This window comes from Cherax quadricarinatus, chromosome 2 (assembly GCF_038502225.1).
Source record: "Cherax quadricarinatus isolate ZL_2023a chromosome 2, ASM3850222v1, whole genome shotgun sequence".
Taxonomy (NCBI): Eukaryota; Metazoa; Arthropoda; class Malacostraca; order Decapoda; family Parastacidae; genus Cherax; species Cherax quadricarinatus.
The window spans coordinates 46,624,124-46,651,827 of NC_091293.1; positions in this window are offsets into that span (position 1 = coordinate 46,624,124).

Below are 27,704 nucleotides of genomic sequence, written 5' to 3' on the forward strand. Positions count from 1 at the left end.
ACCCATCAATTGCACAACCCAGGGCAACATGGGTTTAGAGCAGGTCGCTCCTGTCTGTCCCAACTACTGGATCACTACGACAAGGTCCTAGATGCACTAGAAGACAAAAAGAATGCAGATGTAATATATACAGACTTTGCAAAAGCCTTCAACAAGTGTGGCCATGGCGTAATAGCGCACAGCATGCATGCTAAAGGAATAACAGGAAAAGTTGGTAGATGGATCTATAATTTCCTAACAAACAGAAAACAAAGAGTAGTAGTCAACAGAGTAAAGTCTGAGGCGGCTACGTTGAAAAGCTCTGTTCCTCAAGACACAGTACTCGCTCCCATCTTGTTTCTCATCCTCATATCTGACATAGACAAGGATGTCAGCCACAGCAACGTGTGGCTGACGTCCTTGCAGATGACACCCGAATCTGCATGACAGTGTCTTCCATTGCAGACACTGCAAGGCTCCAGGCGGATATCAACCAAATCTTTCAGTGGGCTGCAGAAAACAATATGAAGTTCAACGATGAGAAATTTCAATTACTCCGATATGGTAAACATGAGGAAATTAAAACTTCATCAGAGTACAAAATAAATTCCGGCCACAAAATAGAGCGAAAAACCAACGTCAAAGACCTGGGAGTGATCATGTCGGAGGATCTCACCTTCAAGGACCATAACATTGTATCAATCGCATCTGCTAGAAAAATGACAGGATAGATAATGAGAACCTTCAAAACTAGGGATGCCAAGCCCATGATGACACTCTTCAGGTCACTTGTTCTATCTAGGCTGGAATTTTGCTGCACACTAACAGCACCTTTCAAGGCAGGTGAAATTGCTGACCTAGAGAATGTACAGAGAACCTTCACGGCGCTCATAACGGAGATAAAACACCTCAATAACTGGGAGCGCTTGAAGTTCCTGAACCTGTACTCCTTGGAACGCAGGCGGGAGAGATACATGATCATATACACCTGGAAAACTCTAGAGGGACTAGTACCGAACTTGCACACGAAAATCACTCACAACGAAAGCAAAAGACTCGACAGACGATGCAACATCCCCCCAATGAAAAGCAGGGGTGTCACTAGCACGTTAAGAGACAATACAATAAGTGTCAGGGGCCCGAGACTGTTCAACTGCCTCCCAGCATACATAAGGGGGATTACCAATAGACCCCTGGCTGTCTTCAAGCAGGCACTGGACAAGCACCTAAGTCGGTACCTGACCAGCCGGGCTGTGGCTCGTACGTTGGATTGCGTGCAGCCAGCAGTAACAGCCTGGTTGATCAGGCTCTGATCCACCAGGAGGCCTGGTCACAGACCGGGCCACGGGGACGTTGACCCCCGGAACTCTCTCCAGGTAAACTCCAGTGTCTTAAATCAGCAGTGCACGCAATGATCTAGATTAACCACTAATACTGTCATAGAGGCAGTACACAAAACACTGGATGTGCCTGGAAAAATCTTAGATAATTTACTTAGGAAAGTACACTCCAGGTAGTATACACATATAATAACGTGTCAAGAAATATCTTCAAGAACCAACCTAGGATGGTACCCACTGGGTAGTACACATAACCCTGACAATGCCAAGAAAAAATCTGGAAAGACTGTCCTAAATACTAGGACAAGCTAGGAAAAATATCTATTTTGGAACCCATCAGGCAGCTTCTAGTAAACACATTAAAAAATACCTCTAATTCAGTCAGGAGAATCAACATATCATCTGCCTATGATAAAATATAACAAGCCTGAAACAGCGTCCGTAGTGGATAAGACTCCAATTTTGTTAAACAATATAAAAAGCTTCGCCCTTGGTATGACTACGCTAGTAAACCTCACGAAACATAAATTATTAACAACTAGTATCAATGGGATGAGAGCAGTACATTACATCTTACTCAGGTGCGTGGGTTGAGGAGACTCCCTGAAGCACCTTGAAATGACCTACCTGGTAGACCTGAAGATCTACACTAACCAATGACAATACAAGGTGAGGATCACGTGACTTTCTATAACAACAAGTGAGTTTCTGACATGCAATACATAATGTATTATAATCTAAATGTTATGTATAAACATATATAAAATATTTGCTACACAGTCCACTTTCATTCTGGCCAAGTATGAGGACAAATGAATGAAAAATAGATAAAACATAGATCAACAGAAGAGAGAATGAGCGTAACCCCACAACATTCAAGTGTCATAATTCCCTCATCAGTTAAATGTCTGAAACAATATGAACAGAACGGATTTTAAATGAAATGCTGAAAGCCAAACGACCTAGAAGAATTTGCCAGCACATCGGGAAGAGGTTAGTGAACTGCTCTGATGTCACTGAAGGCTTCTGTGTCGCATACCTGGGCCAAATGATCATCTAGCATATAATATTGCATATCATACAAAAATATGCCTCTTTCGTATTCTTCAGTATTGCATATCTATAACATAATGGTACATCGTATGACCTAATATAGCATAGCATTATGTCATTATCAGTTTATCCTGCAGAAATAAAAGAAGACATCTTACAGAGCGAATATCACTCGCCTGTCCACAAGAATTATTTTATACTGAATATAAAACCATGACAATACCCTAATATTAATAATACTGATTTTAAGAATGATCATACTTATGGAGTTTGACAGTACATAGTTCACACTGAACTTCCATGTAATTTTAGGTATCCCTCTAACAACATACATTATCAACGAGAGAAATATTTCTAGTGAAGCGGAGTCGTGTGTGCGAGATGGACACTGTTGCTTCAACATCATTTATTTAACACTAGTATAGGAATTAAATTTTCTCCATCATCACGCACTCTACTAAAACAGAGAAAGTCGAATTTAAAATTAGAGCAGCCTTACCTCAGTAACCAGTGATGGTCGAGCAACCTTACCTCAGTAACCAGTGATGGTCGAGCAACCTTACCTCAGTAACAAGTAATGGTCGAGCAACCTTACCTCAGTAACTAGTGATGGTCGAGCAGCCTTACCTCAGTAACTAGTGATGGTCGAGCAGCCTTACCTCAGTAACCAGTGAGGGTCGAGCAACCTTACGTCAGTAACTAGTGTTGGTCGAGCAGCCTTACCTCAGTAACTAGTGATGGTCGAGCAGCCTTACCTCAGTAACTAGTGATGGTCGAGCAGCCTTACCTCAGTAACTAGTGTGGTCGAGTCGAGCAGTGATGGTCCGTACCTCAGTAACTAGTGATGGTCGAGCAACCTTACCTCAGTAACTAGTGATGGTCGAGCAGCCTTACCTCAGTAACCAGTGATGGTCGAGCAGCCTTACCTCAGTAACTAGTGTTGGTCGAGCAGCCTTACCTCAGTAACTAGTGATGGTCGAGCAACCTTACCTCAGTAACTAGTGATGGTCGAGCAGCCTTACCTCAGTAACCAGTGATGGTCGAGCAGCCTTACCTCAGTAACTAGTGATGGTCGAGCAACCTTACCTCAGTAACCAGTGAAGGTCGAGCAGCCTTACCTCAGTAACTAGTGTTGGTCGAGCAACCTTACCTCAGTAACTAGTGATGGTCGAGCAGCCTTACCTCAGTAACTAGTGATGGTCGAGCAGCCTTACCTCAGTAACTAGTGATGGTCGAGCAGCCTTACCTCAGTAACTAGTGTTGGTCGAGCAGCCTTACCTCAGTAACTAGTGATGGTCGAGCAACCTCAGTAACCAGTAATGGTCGAGCAACCTTACCTCAGTAAATAGTGATGGTCGAGCAACCTTACCTCAGTAACCAGTGAAGGTCGAGCAACCTTACCTCAGTAACTAGTGATGGTCGAGCAACCTTTCCTCAGTAACCAGTGATGGTCGAGCAGCCTTACCTCAGTAACTAGTGATGGTCGAGCAGCCTTACCTCAATAACTAGTGATGGTCGAGCAGCCCTACATCAGTAACCAGTGACGGTCAATCAGCCTTACCTCAGTAACTAGTGATGGTCGAACAACCTTACCTCAGTAACCAATGTTTTATCGAGCAGCCTTACCTCAGTAACTAGTGATGGTGGAGCAGCCTTACCTCAGTAACTAGTGATGGTCGAGCAACCTTACCTCAGTAACCAGTGATGGTCGAGCAGCCTTACCTCAGTAACTAATGATGGTCGAGCAGCCTTACCTCAGTAACTAGTGATGGTCGAGAAACCTTACCTCAGTAACCAGTGATGGTCGAGCAGCCCTACATCAGTAACCAGTGATTGTCAATCAGCCTTACCTCAGTAACTAGTGATGGTCGAGCAACCTTACCTCAGTAACCAATGATGGCCCAGCAGCCTTACCTCAGGAACTAGTGATGGTCGAGCAACCTTAACTCAGTAACAAGTGATGGTCGAGCAGCCTTACCTCAGTAACTAGTGATGGTCGAGCAGCCTTACCTCAATAACTAGTGATGGTCGAGCAGCCCTACATCAGTAACCAGTGACGGTCAATCAGCCTTACCTCAGTAACTAGTGATGGTCGAGCAACCTTACCTCAGTAACCAGTGATGGTCGAGCAGCCTCATCTCAGTAACTAGTGATGGTCGAGCAGCCTTACCTCAGTAACTAGTGATGGTCGAGCAGCCCCACATAAGTAACCAGTGATGGTCAATCAGCATTACCTCAGAAACTAGTGATGGTCGAGCAACCTTACCTCAGTAACTAGTGATGGTCGAGCAGCCTCACCTCAGTAACAGTGATAGTCGAGCAGTCTTACCTCAGTAACTAGTGATGGTCGAGCAGCCTTACCTCAGTAACTAGTGGTGGTCGAGCAGCCTTACCTCAGTAACTAGTGAGGGTCGAGCAGCCTTAACTCATTAACCATTGATGGTCGAGCAGCCTTACCTCAGTAACTAGTGATGGTCGAGCAACCTTACCTCAGAAACCAGTGATGGTCGAGCAGCCTTACCTCAGTAACCAGTGATGGTCGAGCAACCTTTCCTCAGTAACCAGTGATGGTCGAGCAGCCTTTCCTCAGTAACTAGTGATGGTCGAGCAGCCTTACCTCAATAACTAGTGATGGTCGAGCAGCCCTACATCAGTAGCAAGTGACGGTCAATCAGCCTTACCTCAGTAACAGTGATAGTCGAGCAGCCTTACCTCAGTAACTAGTGATGGTCGAGCAGCCTTACCTCAGTAACTAGTGGTGGTCGAGCAGCCTTACCTCAGTAACTAGTGAGGGTCGAGACGCCTTAACTCATTAACAAGTGATGGTCGAGCAGCCTTACCTCAGTAACTAGTGATGGTCGAGCAACCTTACCTCAGTAACCAGTGATGGTCGAGCAGCCTTACCTCAGTAACTAGTGATGGTCGAGCAACCTTACCTCAGAAACCAGTGATGGTCGAGCAGCCTTACCTCAGTAACCAGTGATGGTCGAGCAGCCTTACCTCAGTAACTAGTGATGGTCGAGAACCTTACCTCAGTAACCAGTGATGGTCGAGCAGCCTTACCTCAGTAACTAGTGATGGACGAGCAACCTTACCTCAGTAACCAGTGATGGTCGAACCGCCTTACCTCAGTAACTAGTGATGGTCAAGCAACCTTACATCAGAAACCAGTGATGGTCGAGCAGCCTTACCTCAGTAACTAGTGATGGTCGAGAACCTTACCTCAGTAACCAGTGATGGTCCAGCAGCCTTACCTCAGTAACTAGTGATGGACGAGCAACCTTACCTCAGTAACCAGTGATGGTCGAGCAGCGTTACCTCAGTAACTAGTGATGGTCAAGCAGCCTTACCTCAGTAACCAGTGATGGTCAAGCAGCCTTACCCCAGTAACCAGTGATGGTCGAGCAGCCTTACCTCAGTAACCAGTGATGGTCGAACAGCCTTACCTCAGAAACCAGTGATGGTCGAGCAGCCTTACCTCAGTAACCAGTGATGGTCGAGCAACTTTACCTCAGTAACTAGTGATGATCGAGCACCCTTTCCTCAGTAACCAGTGATGGTCGAGCAGCCTTACCTCAGTAACTAGTGATGGTCGAGCAGCCTTACCTCAATAACAAGTGATGGTCGAGCAGCCCTACATCAGTAACCAGTGACGGTCAATCAGCCTTACCTCAGTAACTAGTGATGGTCGAGCAACCTTACCTCAGTAACCAATGTTTTATCGAGCAAACTTACCTCAGTAACTAGTGATGGTCGAGCAGCCTTACCTCAATAACTAGTGATGGTCGAGCAGCCCTACATCAGTAGCAAGTGACGGTCAATCAGCCTTACCTCAGTAACAGTGATAGTCGAGCAGCCTTACCTCAGTAACTAGTGATGGTCGAGCAGCCTTACCTCAGTAACTAGTGGTGGTCGAGCAGCCTTACCTCAGTAACTAGTGAGGGTCGAGCAGCCTTAACTCATTAACCAGTGATGGTCGAGCAGCCTTACCTCAGTAACTAGTGATGGTCGAGCAACCTTACCTCAGAAACCAGTGATGGTCGAGCAGCCTTACCTCAGTAACCAGTGATGGTCGAGCAGCCTTACCTCAGTAACTAATGATGGTCGAGAACCTTACCTCAGTAACCAGTGATGGTCGAGCAGCCTTACCTCAGTAACTAATGATGGACGAGCAACCTTACCTCAGTAACCAGTGATGGTCGAACCGCCTTACCTCAGTAACTAGTGATGGTCAAGCAACCTTACATCAGAAACCAGTGATGGTCGAGCAGCCTTACCTCAGTAACTAGTGATGGTCGAGAACCTTACCTCAGTAACCAGTGATGGTCGAACAGCCTTACCTCAGTAACTAGTGATGGACGAGCAACCTTACCTCAGTAACCAGTGATGGTCGAGCAGCGTTACCTCAGTAACTAGTGATGGTCAAGCAACCTTACCTCAGAAACCAGTGATGATCGAGCAGCCTTACCTCAGTAACCAGTGATTGTCGAGCAGCTTTACCTCAGTAACCAGTGATGGTCGAGCAGCCTTACCTCAGTAACCAGAGATGGTCGGGCAGCCTTACCTCAGAAACCAATGATGGTCGAGCAGCCTTACCTCAGTAACCAGTGATGGTCGAGCAGCCTTACCTCAGTAACCAGTGATGGTCGAGCAGCCTTACCTCAGAAACCAATGGTGATCGAGCAGCCTTACCTCAGTAACCAGTGATGGTCGAGCAGCCTTACCTCAGAAACCAGTGATGGTCGAGCAGCCTTACCTCAGTAACCAGTGATGGTCGAGCAGCCTTACCTCAGTAACCAGTGATGGTCGAGCAGCCTTACCTCAGAAACCAGTGATGGTCGAGCAGCCTTACCTCAGAAACCAGTGATGGTCGAGCAGCCTTACCTCAGTAACCAGTGATGGTCGAGAACCTTACCTCAGTAACCAGTGATGGTCGAGCAACCTTACCTCAGAAACCAGTGATGGTCGAGAAACCTTACCTCAGTAACCAGTGATGGTCGAGCAGCCTTACCTCAGTAACCAGTGATGGTCGAGCAGCCTTACCTCAGAAACCAGTGATGGTCGAGCAGCCTTACCTCAGTAACCAGTGATGGTCGAGCAGCCTTACCTCAGTAACCAGTGATGGTCGAGCAGCCTTACCTCAGTAAGTAGTGATGGTCGAGCAGCCTTACCTCAGTAACTAGTGGTGGTCGAGCAGCCTTACCTCAGTAACAGTGATGGTCGAGCAGCCTTACCTCAGTAACCAGTGGTGGTCTAGCAGCCTTACCTCAGTAACTAGTGATGGTCGAGCAGTATTACCTCAGTAACTAGCGATGGCCGAAGAGCCTTGCCTCAGTAACCAGTGATGGTCGAGCAGCCTTACCTAGGTAACCAGTGATGGTCTAGCAGCCTTACCTCAGTAACTAGTGATGGTTGAGCAGCCTTACCTCAGTAACAGTGATGGTCGAGTAGCCTTTCCTCGGCAACTAGTGATGGTCTAGCAGCCTTACCTCAGTAACTAGTGATGGTCGAGCAGCCTTACCTCAGTAACCAGTGATGGTCGAGCAGCCTTACCTCAGTAACTAGTGATGGTCGAGCAGCCTTACCTCAGTAACTAGTGGTGGTCGAGCAGCCTTACCTCAGTAACAGTGATGGTCGAGCAGCCTTACCTCAGTAACCAGTGGTGGTCTAGCAGCCTTACCTCAGTAACTAGTGATGGTCGAGCAGCCTTACCTCAGTAACTAGCGATGGCCGAAGAGCCTTGCCTCAGTAACCAGTGATGGTCGAGCAGCCTTACCTAGGTAACCAGTGATGGTCTAGCAGCCTTACCTCAATAACTAGTGATGGTTGAGCAGCCTTACCTCAGTAACAGTGATGGTCGAGTAGCCTTTCCTCGGCAACTAGTGATGGTCTAGCAGCCTTACCTCAGTAACTAGTGATGGTCGAGCAGCCTTACCACAGTAAGTAGTAATGGTCGAGGAGCCTTACCTCAGTAACTAGTGATGGTCGAGCAGCATTACCTCAGTAACTAGTGATGGTCGAGCAGCCTTACCTCAGTAACTAGTGATGGTCGTGAAGCCTTACCTCAGTAACTAGTGACGGTCGAGCAGCATTACCTCAATAATCAGTGGTGGTCGAGCAACCTTATCTCAGTAACTAGTGATGGTCGAGCAGCCTTACCACAGTAACCAGTAATGGTCGAGCAGCCTTACCTCAGTAACTAGTGACGGTCGAGCAACCTTAAATCAGTAACCAGTGATGGTCGAGCAACCTTACCTCAGTAACCAGTGATGGTCGAGCAACCTTACCTCAGTAACCAATGATGGTCGAGCAACCTTACCTCAGTAACCATTGATGGTCTAGCAGCCTTACCTCAGTAACCAGTGGTGGTCGAGCAACCTTACCTCAGTAACCAGTGATGGTCGAGCAACCTTACCTCAGTAACCAGTGATGGTCGAGCAACCTTACCTCAGTAACCAGTGATGGTCTAGCAGCCTTACCTCAGTAACCAGTGATGGTCGAGCAACCTTACCTCAGTAACCGGTGATGGTCGAGCAACCTTACCTCAGTAACTAGTGATGGTCGAGCAACCTTACCTCAGTAACCAGTGATGGTATAGCAGCCTTACCTCAGTAACAAGTGATGGTCGAGCAGCCTTACCTCTGTAACTAGTGATGGTCGACCAACCTTTCCTCAGTAGCCAGTGATGATCGAGCAACCTTACCTCAGTAACCAGTGATGGTCGAGCAACCTTACCTCAGTAACCAGTGATGGTCTAGCAGCCTTACCTCAGTAACAAGTGATGGTCGAGCAACCTTACCTCAGTAACCAGTGATGGTCGAGCAACCTTACCTCAGTAACCAGTGATGGTCGAGCAACCTTACCTCAGTAACCAGTGATGGTCGAGCAACCTTACCTCAGTAACCAGTGATGGTCCAGCAACCTTACCTCAGTAACTAGTGATGGTCCAGCAGCGTTACATTTGTAACAAGTCGTAAATCAATGATATTTCAAATAGCTGTGCTGATTTTCACTTTACACACACATAAACGCACTCACACACACACATACACACACACCCACACACACACACACACATACACACACACACACAGACACACGCACACACACACGCACGCACGCACACGCATGCGCACACACACACACACACAGACACACACACACACATACACACACACCCACACACACACACACACACACACACACACAGGAGGAGCAGAGATGCTGTGCGTGCCTCTAACCACAATCTTCAACACATCCCTTGAAACTGGGTAACTACCTGAGAAATGGAAGACAACTAATGTAGTCCCCATATTTAAGAAAGGAAACAGAAACGAGGCACTAAACTACAGACCTGTGTCTCTGATAAGAATTGTGTGCAAAGTCATGGAGAAGATTATCAAGAGGAGAGTGGTCGAACACCTGGAAAGGAACAAGATTATAAATGAAAACCAGCATGGGTTCATGGAAGGCAAATCTTGTATCACAAACCCCCTGGAGTTTTATGACAAGGTAACAGAAGTAAGACACGTGAGAGAGGGGTGGGTAGATTGCGTTTTCCTAGACTGCAGGAAGGCCTTTGACAGAGTTCCCCACAAGAGATTAGTGCAGAAGCTGGAGGATGAGGCGCACGTAAAAGGGAGGGCACTGCAATGGATAAGGGAATACCTGACAGGGAGGCAGCAACGAGTCATGGTACGTGAAGAGGTATTACAGTGGGCGCCTGTTACGAGCGGGGTCCCACAGGGGTCAGTTCTTGGACCAGTGCTATTTTTGATATATGTGAACGACATGATGGAAGGAATAGACTCTGAGGTGTCCCTGTTCGCAAATGACGTGAAGTTGATGAGAAGAATTAAATCGGACGAGGATGAGGCAGGACTGCAAAGAGACCTGGACAGGCTGGACATGTGGTCCAGCAACTGGCTTCTCGAATTCAATCCAGCCAAATGCAAAGTCATGAAGATTGGGGAGGGGCAAAGAAGACCGCAGACAGAGTATAGGCTAGGTGGACAAAGACTACAGACCTCACTCAGGGAGAAAGACCTTGGGGTGACCATAACACCGAGCACATCACCGGAGGCACACATCAACCAAATAACCGCTGCAGCATACGGGCGCCTGGCAAACCTGAGAATAGCGTTCCGATACCTTAATAAGGAATCGTTCAAGACACTGTACACTGTGTATGTTAGGCCCATACTGGAATATGCAGCACCAGTCTGGAACCCACACCTGGTCAAGCACGTCAAGAAGTTAGAGAAAGTACCAAGGTTTGCAACAAGGCTAGTCCCAGAGCTCAAGGGAATGTCGTACGAGGAAAGGTTAAGGGAAATCGGACTGACGACACTGGAGGACAGAAGGGTCAGGGGAGACACGATAACGACATACAAGATACTGCGGGGAATAGACAAGGTGGACAGAGATAAGATGTTCCAGAGAGGGGACACAGGGACAAGGGGTCACAACTGGAAGCTGAAGACTCAGACGAGTCACAGCGACGTTAGGAAGTATTTCTTCAGTCATAGAGTTGTCAGCAAGTGGAATAGCCTAGCAAGTGAAGTAGTGGAGGCAGGAACCATACATAGTTTTAAGAAGAGGTATGACAAAGCTCAGGAAGCAGAGAGAGAGAGGATCCAGTAGCGATCAGTGAAGAGGCGGGGCCAGGAGCTGAGTCTCGACCCCTGCAACCACAATTAGGTGAGTACAATTAGGTGAGTACACACACACACACACACACACACACACACACACACACACACACTGGTGTGAGTAACTTCCTGCAGGAGGTTCAGTGGGACAGAAAATTGGTAGGAAAGTCAGTAAACGAAATGATGGAATACGTAACAACAAAATGCAAGGAGGCAGAGGAAAGGTTTGTTCCCAAGGGTAACAGAAATAATGGGAAGACCAGAACGAGCCCTTGGTTTACCTGAAGGTGTCGAGAGACAAAAACTAAGTGTACTAGAGAATGGGAAAAGTACAGCAGGCAAAGAACCCAGAACAATAAAGAGATTAGTCGAAGAGCCACAAACGAGTATGCACAGATTAGGAGGGATGCCCAGCGACAGTACGAGAACAACATAGCATCGAAAATCAAGACTGACCCTGGACTACGGTATAGCCACATTAGGAGGAAGACAACAGTCAAAGACCAGGTGATCAGGCTGAGGAAAGAAGGTGGAGAACTCACAAGAAACGATCAAGAGGTATATGAGGAGCTCAACACAAGAATCAAGAAAGTATTTATAGTAGAGATAAGAAGTTCTCTGGGAAGACAGCACAGATGGAAATACCAACAGGGAACATACCAACAAGTGTTGGATGACATACACACAACTGAGGAGGAGGTGCAGAAGCTGCTAAGTGACTTTGATACCTCAAAGGCGATGGGACCGGAAAACATCTCCCCGAGGGTCCTTGGAGAAGGAGCAGAGATGCTGTGTTTGCCACTCACCACAATCTTCAACACATCCCTCGAAACTGGGCAACTACTTGAGGTATGGAAGACAGGAAATGTAGTCCCCATTTTTATAAAAGGAGTCAGAAACGAGGCCCTAAACTACAGACCAGTGTCACTGACGTGTATAATATGCAAAGTCATGGAGAAGATTATCAGGAGGAGAGTGGTGGAGCACCTGGAACGAAACAAGATCATAAACGACAACCAGCACGGATTCATGGAAGGCAAATCCTGTGTCACAAACCTTCTGGAGTTTTAAGACAAAGTAACAAAAGTAAGACACGAAAGAGAGAGGGGTGGGTTGATTGCATTTTCCTGAACTGCAAGAAGGCTTTCGACTCAGTTCCTCACAAGAGATTAGTGCATAAGCTGGAGGATCAGGCGAGTATAACAGGAAGGGCAGTGCAATGAATCAGAGAATACCTGACAGAGAGGCAACAATGAGTTATGGTACGTGATGAGGTGTCACAGTGGGCGCCTGTGACGAGCGGGGTCCCACACGGGTCAATACTAGGACCAGTGCTATTTTTGGTATATGTGAATGACATTACGGATGGGATAGACTCAGAAGTGTCCCTGTTCGTAGATGATGTGAAGCTAATGAGGAGATTCAAATCAGAAGAGGATCAGGCAGGACTACAAAGAGACCTGGACAGGCTGAACACGTGGTCCAGCAACTCGCTTCTCGAATTCAATCCAGCCAAATGCAAAGCAATGAAGATTGGGGAAAGGCAAAGAAGACCACAGACAGAGTATAGGCTAGGTGACCAAAGATTGCAAACCTCAATCAAGGAGCACGTCTCCGGAGGCACACATCAACCAGATAACTGCTGCAGCATATGGGCGCCTGGCAAACCTGAGAATAGCGTTCCAATACCTAAGTAAGGAATCGTTCAAGACACTGTACACTGTGTACATCAGGCCCATACTGGAGTATGCAGCACCAGTTTGGAACCCACACCTGGTCAAGCACGTCAAAAAATTAGAGAAAGTGCAAAGGTTCGCAACAAAGTTAGTTCCGGAGCTCAGGGGAATGTCCTACGAAGAAAGGTTGAGGGAAATCGGCCTGACGACACTGGAAGACAGGAGGGTCAAAGGAGACATGATAACGACATACAAAATACTGCGGGGAATAGATAAGGCGGACAGAAACAGGATATTTCAGAGAGGGGACACTGAAACAAGGGTTCATAATTGGAAGCTGAAGACTCAGATGAGTCACAGGGATGTTAGGAAGTATTTCTTCAGTCAAAGAGTTGTCAGGAAGTGGAATTGTCTAGCAAGTGATATAATGGAGGCAGTAACCATACATAGCTTTAAGACGAGGTATGACAAAGCTCAGGGAGCAGAGAGAGAGAGAGAGAGAGAGAGAGAGAGAGAGAGAGAGAGAGAGAGAGAGAGAGAGAGAGAGAGAGAGAGAGAGAGAGAGAGAGAGAGAGAGAGAGAGAGAGAGAGAGAGAGAGAGAGAGAGAGAGAGAGAGAGAGGACCTTGCAGCGGTCAGGGAAGAGGCGGGGCAAGGAGCTGAGTCTCGACCCCTGCAACCACAATTTGGTGAGTACACTCCTAGATAGGAGATGGTAAATCCTGTCTATAAACCTTCTGGAGTTCTGCCATAAGCTAACAGGCAGAAGAGAGAGGTATGAGCAGATTGTATATTTTTGAACTAGTATAAGGCTTTTAAGACAGTACAGGACAAGAGACTGAGTCAAAAACTAGAGAAGGAGGCAGGAATAACAGGGAAGGTACTATAGTGAATCATGGAATATTTAACAGGAAGGAAACAACGAGAGATTGTCTGGTGATTGGTACAGTTTCTTGTACATGTGAACTCTGTGAAGGAAGGGATAGAGCCAGAGGTATCCCTCTTCGCAGATGATGTGAAAGTAATGAGGAGAATGCGAGCAGATGAGGACCAGGAAAGCCTGCAAATGGGCCTGGGTAAGCCAAAAGCTAAGTCTGACAAGTGGCTATTGGAGTTCAACCACAGCAACTGCAAAGTTGTGAAGACTGGATATGGACAATGAAAAGCATGGAGTACAGGCTCGAGAACAGGCTGCAAATCTCACTCAAGGAGAAGGATCTCAGGGTGAACACTGTGCCGAGCATATCACCTGAGGCACATATCAACGGAATAACTTCTGTAGCAAACGGGAGTCTGGCAAAACTAAAATTAGCTTTCAGGAATCTAAACATGAAGTCATTCACGACGCTGTATGCAGCATGTCAGGCCTGTCCTGTAGTAGGCAGTACCAATATGGAACCCACACCTGATCTGCCAAGTCAAGAACCTGGAGAAAGTGCAGAGTTTTGCAATGAGATCATTCCCAGGACTAAGGAGAATGTGCTGTGAGGAGAGATTAAAGAAGCTCAATCTTATGACATTAGAGGAAAGAAGAAATACTTTCATAAAGTTTTTCTTCTTTTTATATTAAGTAATAAATACAGGAGAGAGGGTTACTAACTTCTTGCTCCCGGCATTTTAGTCGTGGGTGTACACACACACACACACACACACACACACACACACACACACACACACACACACACACACACACACACACACACCACACACACACACCACACACACCACACACACACACACACACACACACACTGCAAGAAGGCGTTTGACACAGTACCACACAAGAGATTAGTGCAAAAACTGGAGAACCAAGCAGGAATAACAGGGAAGGCACTACAATGGATCAGGGAATACTTGTCAGGAAGACAGCAGAGAGTAATGGTACGAGGCGAGGTGTCAGAGTGGTCACCTGTGACCAGTGGGGTCCCACAGGGGTCAGTCCTAGGACCAGTGCTGTTTCTGGTATTTGTGAACGACATGACGGAAGGAATAAACTCCGAGGTGTCACTGTTTGCAGATGACGTGAAGTTGATGAGAAGAGTTCATTCGATCGAAGACCAGGCAGAAATACAAAGGGATCTGGACAGGCTGCAGACCTGGTCCAGCAACTGGCTCCTGGAGTTCAATCCCACCAAGTGCAAAGTCATGAGGATTGGGGAAGGGCAAAGAAGACCGCAGATGGAGTACAGTCTAGGGGGTCAGAGACTACAAACATCACTCAAGGAAAAAGATCTTGGGGTGAGTATAACACCAGGCACATCTCCTGAAGCGCACATCAACCAAATAACTGCTGCAGCATATGGGCGCCTGGCAAACCTCAGAACAGCATTCCGACATCTTAATAAGGAATCGTTCAGGACCCTATACACCGTGTACGTTAGGCCCATATTGGAGTATGCGGCACCAGTTTGGAACCCACACCTAGCCAAGCACGTAAAGAAACTAGAGAAAGTGCAAAGGTTTGCAACAAGACTAGTCCCAGAGCTAAGAGGTATGTCCTATGAGGAGAGGTTAAGGGAAATCAACCTGACGACACTGGAGGACAGGAGAGATAGGGGGAACATGATAACGACTTACAAAATACTGAGAGGAATTGACAAGGTGGACAAAGACAGGATGTTCCAGAGACTGGACACAGTAACAAGGGGACACAGTTGGAAGTTGAAGACACAGATGAATCAAAGGGATGTTAGGAAGTATTTCTTCAGCCACAGAGTAGTCAGGAAGTGGAATAGTTTGGGAAGCGATGTAGTGGAGTCAGGATCCATACATAGCTTTAAGCAGAGGTACGATAAAGCTCATGGTTCAGGGAGAGTGACCTAGTAGCGACCAGTGAAGAGGCGGGGGCCAGGAGCTTGGACTCGACCCCTGCAACCTCAACTAGGTGAGTACAACTAGGTGAGTACAACTAGGTGAGTACAACTAGGTGAGTACACACACACACACACACACACACACATACAACAGGCCTAGTGTCTAATCGACATGTGCCTAGAACAAAATGGTAACTAACACACACACGCGCACACACACACACACACACACACACACACACACACACACACACACACACACACACATACACACACGCACACACACACACACACACACACACACATAGATGATAGATACCACCATTAGCAACCTCCACATACTGTCACCATGTACCAATAACAACAACAATCACACGTTACCACCAACAACCAGTAAAAACACATACACATACCATCACCACCAACAAAAACAACGATCACCACACACACTACCACAACAAGCCAAGTAATCAAACAGCACAAACCACCAATAGCAGCAGAGGGAGAGAGCAGCCACAATTGTAGGTAAACACATCAAAGGTCTTCCCTGCTGCTGTTGAAAGGCAATAATACCAGTATTCCTGAGCTCTTAGTATGTCTGTCTCGACAAGCAGGCAATTTCATGCATGACGAGATGTATAGAGCCGGATAAATGGGTAAAAAGTAAGTTGGGATATATTCCGCTCAGCAGTTTTCGATGGAGAGCAGTGATGCAGAAGAGTGTAAGCGAGTCTCAGAGAGTTGTATAATAAGCTCTCCAGAAAGGTTTAAACTATACGGAAATTTTGTGAAGGATATATTTAAAAGGTAAAGTTTTTGTACTGTAAAAGAGGAGGATAGACGGGTAGTCTCGCTGAGTTATTATTATTACTATTATTACTATTATTATTAGTTATTATTGTTATTATTATTATTATTATTATTATTATTATTATTATTATTATTATTATTATTATTGCTCACGAAATCGTAATGACACAATTGCAAACAAACCATACCATGGACGAATCTTATTGAAGCTAGCTGGCCCAGTGGCTAACGCGACGGTCTGGAGTTTTGAGACTCTCTGACCGCGGGTTCAAATCCCGCCCTTGTTATGGTTTATTATTATTATTATTATTATTATTATTATTATTATTATTATTATTATTATTATTATTCATGGGACACTGCAAAGCTCGAAAGAGTCTCTGAGTAGTACAGAGAATATCTTCTACAACTCTCTTGCTAACCCCTGACATATATTATCTATATGACCTTATTTAGCTAAGTGGCTTCTGCCCACCTATGACCACGTCTTCAACTGCTGCCTCTTCTTCCACTGGCTCCTCGAGAATCATTTCCGTTCTCATACCTGTGTGTTAGGTTGATATAACTGTTATGTGGGCGAGACCTCTCTCCAACACACATACACAGGTGCTACACCTAGGTTATATTTATCGCCTCAGTCATCAGTGACTCGTCAATGACTCTGTTGCCAATGGCTGTCGTCAGTGACTGCAGTCAGTCACTGTCGTCAGTGATTGTCGTCAGTGACGGTTGTCAGTGATTGTTTTCAGTAGCTGTCGTCAGTGACTGTTATCTGTGGCTGTTGTCAATGACTTGTCAGTCACTGTTGCCAGTGACTGTCGTTAGTCACGGTTGTCAGTAACTGTCGTCAGTGACTGTCGTCAGTGACTGTTATCAGTAACTGTCGTCAGTGACTGTTGTCAGTGACTGTCGTTAGTAACTGTCGTCAGTGACTATTATCAGTGGCTGTTGTCAGTGACTGTTGTCAGTGACTTGTCAGTGGCTCTTGTCAGTGGCAGTAATATTTATTTCCAGAGTTACAACTGTTTATATGTAATTAAGAAGTTTAATTAGGATGGAAGTAATTTGTATGAGATATAAGAAGTGGATCCGACTCAACTAATTAAGGAGTCTGGGAGTATTATTTTCTTCTTGACAACCTTATACTCTCCATTTTCATTATTATTTTAAATGGGAAGTGCTAAAGCCGCAGGGGTAGTGTGAGGAAACGGGAGGCAATCAGGTTGGATTCAAGAAAGAGCAGAAAATGTTCAGTTCCCTTGATCAAGATCCTGCCACTGCCATCACGGCACCTTCCACAATGTGTTAAGGTTAAATCTGTAAAATAGATGTTAACTAGGAATCTATAAACGAGTGACTTTGTTTAGCTAGTCAGATTAAGTCGTAATGAACAACTGTACATGAGTAAATAGAAGGATGGACGGGAGGCTTGAACCGTCGTCTCACAATTAGTAGATCCAACGCTCTACCGCCTAAGCTACGGGGCTTCTTATAAGGAAGATTCGGAAACAGTACATGTTTCCGTCAGTGGTACCATCTAGTGAACACTTCTCCGCATTCAGGAGCTTTAACAGTAAATGTATTCTTACCTCCATTAAGGAGGTAAGAATAGATTTACTTTAATTTTTTTTTAGTTGTCCCTTTGACAGAAGCAGACACAGAGAAGACAGAGAACTTCCTTTGCCTACCTACCTAGGTGTGTAATTACATACAATGATTAAGAGTCGAGACATCATTGATACTTTCCATTAATTAGGCCTCTCAGTTTCGGATGATCGAGTCATGGGCATGGGCTTGATACGGCGTATGCTGTCAGTGGCCCTGAAACCCAACAGAAAAAGAAGTCATGGGCATAACCACTCCAACTAGCAATTGTGTATGTGTGGGGCTGCTTAATCCGAGAAAAGATTTGTTCGCCATTGCAGCTGTGGACAACATCGACCACAACTGTTCCTCAACTACTGCATCTGACTCCTTCCGTAGAACAGGGATCTTATTTCAGCAGCTAAAAAATAACACATGCAACAAGTCATATAAATACCCCGGCAGCAAGAATATAAATTCACTTTACCGTGTTGGAACAATAAACGAAGAGTAAAAATACCCTGAATTGACTGATACAAGAAAGATCAGACAGCTACCAGAATTCTACACCACCATAGAGCCAGTGGCCATGAAGAAAGGAGATATTCAAGTGCCAGAGGTAGACGGACCAAGCAAAGGACCTACAATTACTTCCCAAGGCTTTATCAGATAAATATGGGTAAGTTTATCCTAGTAGGGGTAAGTACTATTCCCTCACTGAATGATTCCATTGTATTCCACCAGGAAGTGAAATAATTCAGCGTAACAGTTGTAAGTGGAACTCCTTTAATTCAAATTGTTCTTTTCTGTTTGGACCAGGAAGCGCCAGGCATTTAAGACGATACATCAGTGAAGATGAAGAATATCTGCCGGGCTGATGATATTGCTAAGCAAGATCATTGCTCCAGCAATATCATCACTGCTTCCACTCTTCGCTGATGAACCCAAATCTCCATCAATGATTCGTCATGCACTGAATGTCATCAAACATGTTATTAATGTGTTTAATCCTGGACAAGTACTGATCATTGCCCTACATCAATCACTGGTTGTCTTGGCTAAATAAATTCAGCAGATTTATCCCGAGTCACATGGTGAGGATAAATTTGTAATTCTACTCGGTAGTTTACATATAGATATGGCTGCTCTTATGACTACAGGTGGCTTGAGGACTCGGGATGGACAGAAGCCTTGGGACTTGCAGGAGTAAGAATCTCTGGAACTGCAGAGTCCTTCATTAGGGTAACACAGTATGGCACTTGTGATGTGTAGTGGAATTTTTACTGGCTGTGCCATAATTTGTGTATTTTGTTTGCAAAATCATCCAGTGTATGTTTACTAATACAGACAAGCAAATAATAATACAGTATATGTTCATCATTACTGTAATAAAAACTAAACATAATTTTCCATTGTTGGAAATTATTGTATTAGAATTCTTGGCCATCAGAACCATGTAGTACATATATTTACTATATTGATATGATCAATACTGGTGGATACTTGAAGTGTACTCTCCGGTAATAGCCGATTCAAAATGGCTGCCACATGCACCACAGGCTATTTTGGTAGTGGCTCCATATCCAGATTTGTTCGTAATGATAATGGATAATTAGCCATGAAGTTTCTTGCTTTTTTATTTAAAGTGCACTAGTTTGCTGTTTTGTTGCTTCATCTCCCATACTACTGGTCTGACAACGTTGATTCCACCGCCCTCCTGCGAGAGTAATATTAAGCTCGGGAGACTGTCGTACTCTTACAGTTTTGGGTTGTCAGCCTGGGCAGGCTTAAGCACTTTGTATGAAGGTACAGGGCATCATGGACATCTAGATGGCCTATCCATTGTTGCATCTTCCTCAGTTCATCCAATTTTCCCTCAAGAACGGTGACAGTGGCAGTAGTTCCAATAGAGGCAATGGATGATTAACTTAGAAGTATAGAACTCTATGCATCAGTTGCTTCTCGTCTGACAGACGCGATTTCGCATTTAGACTGAGTCATCGCATGACCGGTCCAGGTGTAATCACCTGATTAAAGTCTACTTGACGAGACTCGTTTGTGCCTGCCAGTGGGTCACCGCAGGTCAAGCTGCTAGTGAGTTCTCTGACCGTTATCAGCTGGTCTTGTGCAAGAGCAATGGGGCTAAAGGATCCCATTGCTGAACAGTGGTCAGTGGTCAGTGGTCAGTGGTCAGTCGTCACGAGAAGTCACAGGCCCTGAGCTGCTTTGAGGATTAGTGTGGACGGTTACAAAGCCATGGCTTGCTTTTGCCGTGTTTTAAAATCTGAGGTTGGAGAGTTCAAGGAGGAAGTCTTGCTTCTCCAGGAGGAAATTAGGAGGCTGAAGGTTCACCTCAGTGGGTTTGGGAGTGAATGTGAGGTGGCTGGAATGGTGGAGGAGAATGAGGCTACCAGCAGCGAGGTGCAGTCTGTCACTCGCTGCGAGGAATGGATATAAATGCTCTGGAAAATGTACAAAGGAGGATGACAAAGTTGATCCCATGTATCAGAAACCTTCCCTATGAGGATAGACTAAGGGCCCTGAATCTGCACTCTCTAGAAAGACGTAGAATTAGGGGGGATATGATTGAGGTGTATAAATGGAAGACAGGAATAAATAAAGGGGATGTAAATAGTGTGCTGAAAATATCTAGCCTAGACAGGACTCGCAGCAATGGTTTTAAGTTGGAAAAATTCAGATTCAGGAAGGATATAGGAAAGTACTGGTTTGGTAATAGAGTTGTTGATGAGTGGAACAAACTCCCAAGTACAGTTATAGAGGCCAGAACGTTGTGTAGCTTTAAAAATAGGTTGGATAAATACATGAGTGGATGTGGGTGGGTGTGAGTTGGACCTGATAGCTTGTGGTACCAGGTCGGTTGCCGTGTTCCTCCCTTAAGTCAAGGTGGCCTGACCTGACTAGTTTGGGTGCATTGGCTTAAGCTGGTAGGAGACTTGGACCTGCCTCGCATGGGCCAGTAGGCCTGCTGCAGTGTTCATTCGTTCTTATGTTCTTATGTTCTTATGAGTGGGTGTGGGTGGGTGTGAGTTGGACCTGATTAGCTTGTGCTACCAGGACGGTTGCCGTGTTCCTCCCTTAAGTCAAGGTGACCTGACCTGACTAGGTTGGGTGCATTGGCTTAAGCCGGTAGGAGACTTGGACCTGCCTCGCATGGGCCAGTAGGCCTGCTGCAGTGTTCCTTCGTTCTTATGTTCTTATGTTCTTATGAAATCGCTTCTCTGTTCTTCAGGATGAGTGTACTTTAGTGGCCAGTGAAGGTAAAGGTACTACTTCTCCTGCAAATAGAGGTAAGCGAATCCTTGTGGTTGGTGACTCACAGGTAAGATATATGGACCGTGCTTTCTGTAATAAGAATAAGAAGATAAGAGATAGAGTGTGCTTCCCTGGAGCTGGTGTTAGTGACATAGTCAACAGTTTGGATAATATCATGTCGGGTAATGGGAACAAGCCTATTATCTGTCTCAGTGCTGGTGGAAATGATATTGGGAAGGGTAGGAGAGAAGAGCTGCTAGATAAGTACAGGTCAGCTATAGATTTAATTAAGTCTAAGGGTCCCAATCATATGTAGCATCTTGTCTAGAAGGGAAGTAGGCAATGAATGGTTGTCTAGGGCAATTGGTGTAAATTGCTGGCTAGACAGATACTGCAAGGAACATGCAATCCCATTCATTGACAACTGGGACAACTTTTATAGCAAACATATGTATGCAAAGGATGGGGTTCATCTCTCTGTGGCAGGGGTGGTAGCTCTTGCAAACTCGATCGAGAGGGCCATTGCTAAAATGCCTAGGATTTTAAACTGATAGAAGATAGAGGTATGGGTGTGTGTGTGGGGAAACAAGCAGGTTGCAACACTATGGTTGAAAACAGTAAATGTATAAAAGACATTCATCATGAAGTTATAAGTAAAGACAATAGATCACGTCAGCCAACAAAAGGAGACAGCACAGGGCAGCAAGGGACTAGCTCCCTTAAGGTTTACTATACTAATAGCATGATCATAAAAAATAAGATAGATGAGCTAAGATTAATTGCAAGTGCAGGAAACATAGATATTATTGCTATAACAGAGACCTGGCTCAATCTGAAAGATAGAGAGATGCCTTCTGAATATCACATACAAGGCTATAAATTATTCCACACTGACAGGGTTAACAGGAGGGGTAGTGGAGTAGCGATGTATGTCAGAGACAATTTAAATTGTTGTGTTAGACAAAATATAAAATTAGAAGCGTCAGCCTCTGAAACTGTTTGGTTACAGCTTCTCGAGGGCCGTGAAAAACTTATTTTGGGTGTGATTTACAGGGCCTCAAATCTTGATAGGGAGTGCAGTAAACTTCTATGGGACGAAATTCTTAAGGCATCTACATACGAAAATGTACTAATGGGAGATTTCAACTTCAGACAAACTGACTGGAGCAATTTGACAGGAAATTTAGAGTCAAGTGACTTTCTTGATACGATTCAGAACCAACTAGAGGAAATAACCTGCTTGACCTGGTTCTTGCCAGCAAGGAAATGCTAATTAATAATCTCGAGGTTAATGATGAGCTTGGGGAAAGTGATCACAAATCACTCAGTTTTAATATATTATGGAATTCCCCTAATAATGGCAATCAAGTCTCTGTCCCTGACTTCTGCCTGGCTGATTTTATAGGGCTGAAAAATTACTTGGGTGGGCTGAACTGGAATGACCTGACTGGGTTAGGTAGGTGGTGATGATTACAGATATGACGTTATCCAGGACATAGTTCAAGCTGCTCAGACAACTTATGTTCCAAATAGGGAAATCAGATCAAACAAAAATGGCTCTAAATGGAAAGACAATAGATTAAAACATGTCACTGGTCAAAAGAGAGGCATATATAGCAAATCAAAAAGGAGAGGGGCAATTAAGAAATCAATATATTCAGTTGAAGAGTGAAATATAAAAGGGAATAAGAAAAGCAAAAAGAGACTGTGAGATTAAAGTTGCAAGAAAATCGAAGATTAACCCAAAAGGATTCTTTCATGTATACAGAAGTAAGATCAGGGGCAAGATAGGCCCACTCAAAAGTTACTCGGGTCAGCTCACGGACAGTGATAAGGAAATGTGTATAATTTTTAACACGTACTTCTCAGGTTTTACACAGGAAGATACTAGCGATATTCCAGAAATAATAAATTATGTAGAACAGGGCGATAATAAACTATGCACGATTAGGGTCACAAGTGACATGGTCCTTAGGCAAATATATAAATTAAAACCTAACAAATCCCCAGGTCCTGATGAACTGTATGCAATGGTTCTAAAGGAATGTAAAGAGGAGCTTAGCAAACCTTTGGCTAATATTTTCAACATATCACTACAAACTGGCATGGTGCCAGATAAGTGGAAAATGACAAATATGATACCTATTTTCAAAGCAGGTGACAGGTCCTTAGCTTCGAACTATAGACCAATAAGCCTAACCTCCATAGTGGGAAAATTTATGGAGTCAATAATTGCCGAGGCAGTTCGTAGCCACCTTGAAAAGCATAAATTAATCAACGAATCTCAGCATGGTTTTACAAAGGGGCGTTCCTTCCTTACAAATTTATCAATTTTTTTCACTAAGGTATTTGAGGAGGTAGATCATGGTAATGAATATGATGTTTTGTATATGGACTTCAGTAAGACTTTTGACAGGGTCCGACATCAGAGACAATTGAGGAAAATTAAGGCACGGGGAATAGGAGGAGAGATTTTTTTCTGGATAGAGGCATGGTTCACAAATAGGCAGCAGAGAGTTTGCATAAATGGAGAGAGATCAGAGTGGGGAAGCGTCATGAGCGGTGTTCCACAGGAGTCAGTGTTGGGTCCCTTGTTGTTCACAATGTACATAAACGACATATATGAGGGCATAAAGAGCGACATAAGCAAGTTTGCGAATGACACCAAAATAGGCAGTCGAATTCATTCTGACGAGGACATTAGAGCACTCCAGGAAGATTTAAATAGACTGATGCAGTGGTCGAAGAAGTGGCAGATGCAGTTTAATATAGAGAAATGCAAAGTTCTAAATGTTGGACAGGAAAATAACCATGCCACATATAAACTAAATAATGTAGATCCTAATATTATGGATTGCGAAAAAAGATTTAGGAGTTCTGGTTAGTAGTAGTAATCTGAAACCAAGACAACAGTGCATAAGTGTTCGCAATAAAGCTAACAGAATCCTTGGCTTCATATCAAGAAGCATAAATAATAGGAGTACTCAGGTTGTTCTTCAATTCTATATACCCTTTGTTAGACCTCATTTAGATTATGCTGCACAGTTTTGGTCACCGTATTACAGAATGGATATAAATGCTCTGGAAAACGTACAAATGAGATGACAAAGTTGATCCCATGTATCAGAAATCTTTCCTGTGAGGATAGACTGAGGGTCCTGAATCTGCACTCTCTAGAAAGGCGTAGAATTAGGGGAGATATGATTGAGGTGTATAAATGGAAGACAGGAATAAATAAAGGGGATTTAAACAGTGTGCTGAAAATATCTAGCCTAGACAGGATTCTCAGTAATGGTTTTAAGTTGGAAAAAATCAGATTCAGGAAGGCTATAGGTGTTACGTTGGTTGTCCCTTATTACTTTGATAGTAAGGTTCTCACTACATGTTCTAGTGTGGGGTAGCTTTTACTTAATGGTCTTATTTGTCTAGGGGTAATACTTACATCATGGCTGATCATCCTGAGTGTCTCTGATACCCTTTCACCAGCCCTCTTCACAGGTTATGTAAACTACTACTATAAAAATATAACTATTCTCAATAGATATGTACAGAATATACAATTACAGCCTCACATTTTCAAAACAACGATCTACACACTGCATAGCTGTTCTCCCACATGGTATATCTCAACAACTTTAGTCCTCTCTCTCCTTGACATAACTCTGGGCTAACCAGTGTTTTGACACACTTTAGTCACCCTGGGTATGGTGGTCACAACTTAAATTATAAAAAAAACTCACCCCTGGAGCACACATAATGCCCCAAAAGATAGAAGAAGGACCCAGAGATCCTGCCAGGTTGAAGGCCAGCCACAGAGAGACCGAGTCACTCGAGGGAGAGAGAGAAAGAGGCTAAGCTCCTCCCACCAAAACAAAAGACTGTTGCCAAGCACAATTCTCCAGTTACCACAATTCTACCACACCTTAATTTTACTTCTACAAAAGGAAATACAACTTTATAAACTACTTATTTGCCAAGCACAATTCTCCAGTTACCACAATTCTACCACACCTTAATTTTACTATTACAAAAGGAAATACAACTTTATAAACTACTTATTTAAATTTGTGTGTTTATGTGTCTATAGTATAACCTATTATATTGAGAAAAATAGGCTTGACCCAGCTGCCTCAGTCATAAGGTTGATCAGTCCTTCTGACATTTAGAGCAAAGTCCCCATCAATTCAATATAATTAGGTATTCCAGAGTAACTGTTACTTATAAATACATGTTGGGTCCTATAGCCCCATAACACCCCCACCTCCAGACGAAGTCTCACAAAAGCTAGCTGTGTCCCTCAGGATACGGCTAGTAAAAGTATATTGCTTAAGTCTGAAGGCGGTAAACAAGACTACTAGAAATGCTACATTTTCCCAGCACCATAACTACTCTTCACTTTACTGTTATTTACAAGAGATTGCAGAATTTTTTAGAAAAGCAATTTAACCATACCCATATACTCAAGTGTGTAACTATTTACAATTTTAGTGACTTTTAAACAATACACATTACAATGCAAAATTTTGCACACAATGCCCACTGTGAAAGCCCGCACCAACAGGCCTGTGCCTCTGCTACGGTAATCCAGCAAGCAACTGGTACTCCAGGGTGGCATCTTCCTGATCAGGAGACGAGAGTAGAGCCAAACCCAGAGCAGTCAGGTGTACCCCAGGCAGGAAACTTCACAAAACATGTCAAGGTGTCTCTCACTTGGTGGCCGAACCAAACAGTGAGACTTCCAGTCAACACTCATGATCCTTAACATGGTCAGGCACTTAAGCCCATCTTCCGAGGTCCCACTCCACACAGATCCTCCAAACTTATTAAGAGGAGGCTGTCATAGAACATGGAGGGGTCCAAGGGACCACAAGGCAAATCGTCGGGCCGTTTTGTACATAGAGCACACCAAGACACAACATCACATACCTTCCTGAACGTCTCATGTTACCGAAGGTTGTCAACCACTGCCTCAACTCACATTCACGTACACCCTGACCCTCGTCACACTTTTGGCTCCGACTCAACTCCTTTACAGTCAGACGGCTGGTAGAGAGTACTCAGGCTCGCCGAGAGTTCACCACTGCAAAAACAACAAGGTCAGCACATGACAAACACTATGTACAAAGTATGCACCATGCATCTACATGAAACATCTAGAGAGAGCATCAGCAACCACATTCTCTGAGCCTTTTATATATTTAACTTTCAAATTAAAAGGCTGTAGGAACAAAGCCCATCTTAAGAGTCTTTGATTGTGGTTTCTCATTCTTTGCAAAAACCTCAGAGGGTTATGGTCACTATACACTATTACAGGATGTGGGGAAGCACTGATATAAACTTCAAATTTCTGCACAGCTAACACCAAAGCCAAAGCCTCTTTCTCTACAGTTGCATAACCACGTTGATGCTTTTTTAATTTGGCTGAATGGTAACAAACTGGCTGAAGGCTATCTCTCTCATCACCCTGCAACAACACTGCACCTACCCCTACATCACTAGCATCCACTTGTAGAGAGAAGGGGCATTCAAACTCAGGACTTTTCAAGATAGGAGCATTCCCTAATAACATTTTCACATTTTCAAAAGCCCTGTCACACTTGCTGTCCCAGTTGAATTGAACTTTGGGACTGGTCAAAGTTGTCAGTGGTGACGTTACCTGGGAGAGGTTGGGGCAGAAACGTCTGTAATAACCCACCATGCCCAGGAACCTCATCACTGCCTTCCGATTCTGTGGTCTAGGAAAATTTATAATGGCCTCCACCTTAGCATGAATTGGGGCAACTTTTCCCTGACCAACTACATATCCTAAGAATTGTACACTGGCTTGGCCAAACTCACTTTTGCTCAAATTGATGGTTAGATTGGCTTGGGATAGACATTCAAACAACTTTTGCAATCTTACCAAGTGAGTTTCCCACTGGTTACTGAATACCACAATATCATCTAGATAGGCCCGCACACCATCCAACCCCCTTATGACAGTATTTATACGACGCTGGAAGGTGGCAGGAGCATTTTTTAACCCAAAAGGAAGAACATTATATTGAAATAACCCATCTGAAGTGACGAAGGCTGAAATTTCCTTGGCTCGCTGGGTGAGGGGTATCTGATAATACCCTTTAAGTAAGTCCAGTTTGCTCACAAACTTTGCCCCTCCCACAGCATCAATCACATCATCCATACGTGGCAAAGGGTAACCGTCAGCCTTCGTTACTTCATTTACTCTGCGATAGTCAGTGCACATACGCATAGATCCATCAGGTTTGGGAACCATCAGGCATGGAGATGCCCACTGACTCTCGCTAGGCACTACAAACTGGTTTTGAAGGAGGAATTTCACTTCTTCCTCCATGTGAAGTTGTTTTGTTGGGTTCATGCGGTAAGGAGCCTGCTTTATTGGAACAGCTTCCCCGACATCCACGTCATGGGGAGGCAATTTACTTACTTTGGGTACATCCCCAAACAAATCTGGAAATTTTTGGAGTAACTGAACCAAGTCACAGGCTCCCTGTACACTGAGTCCCTT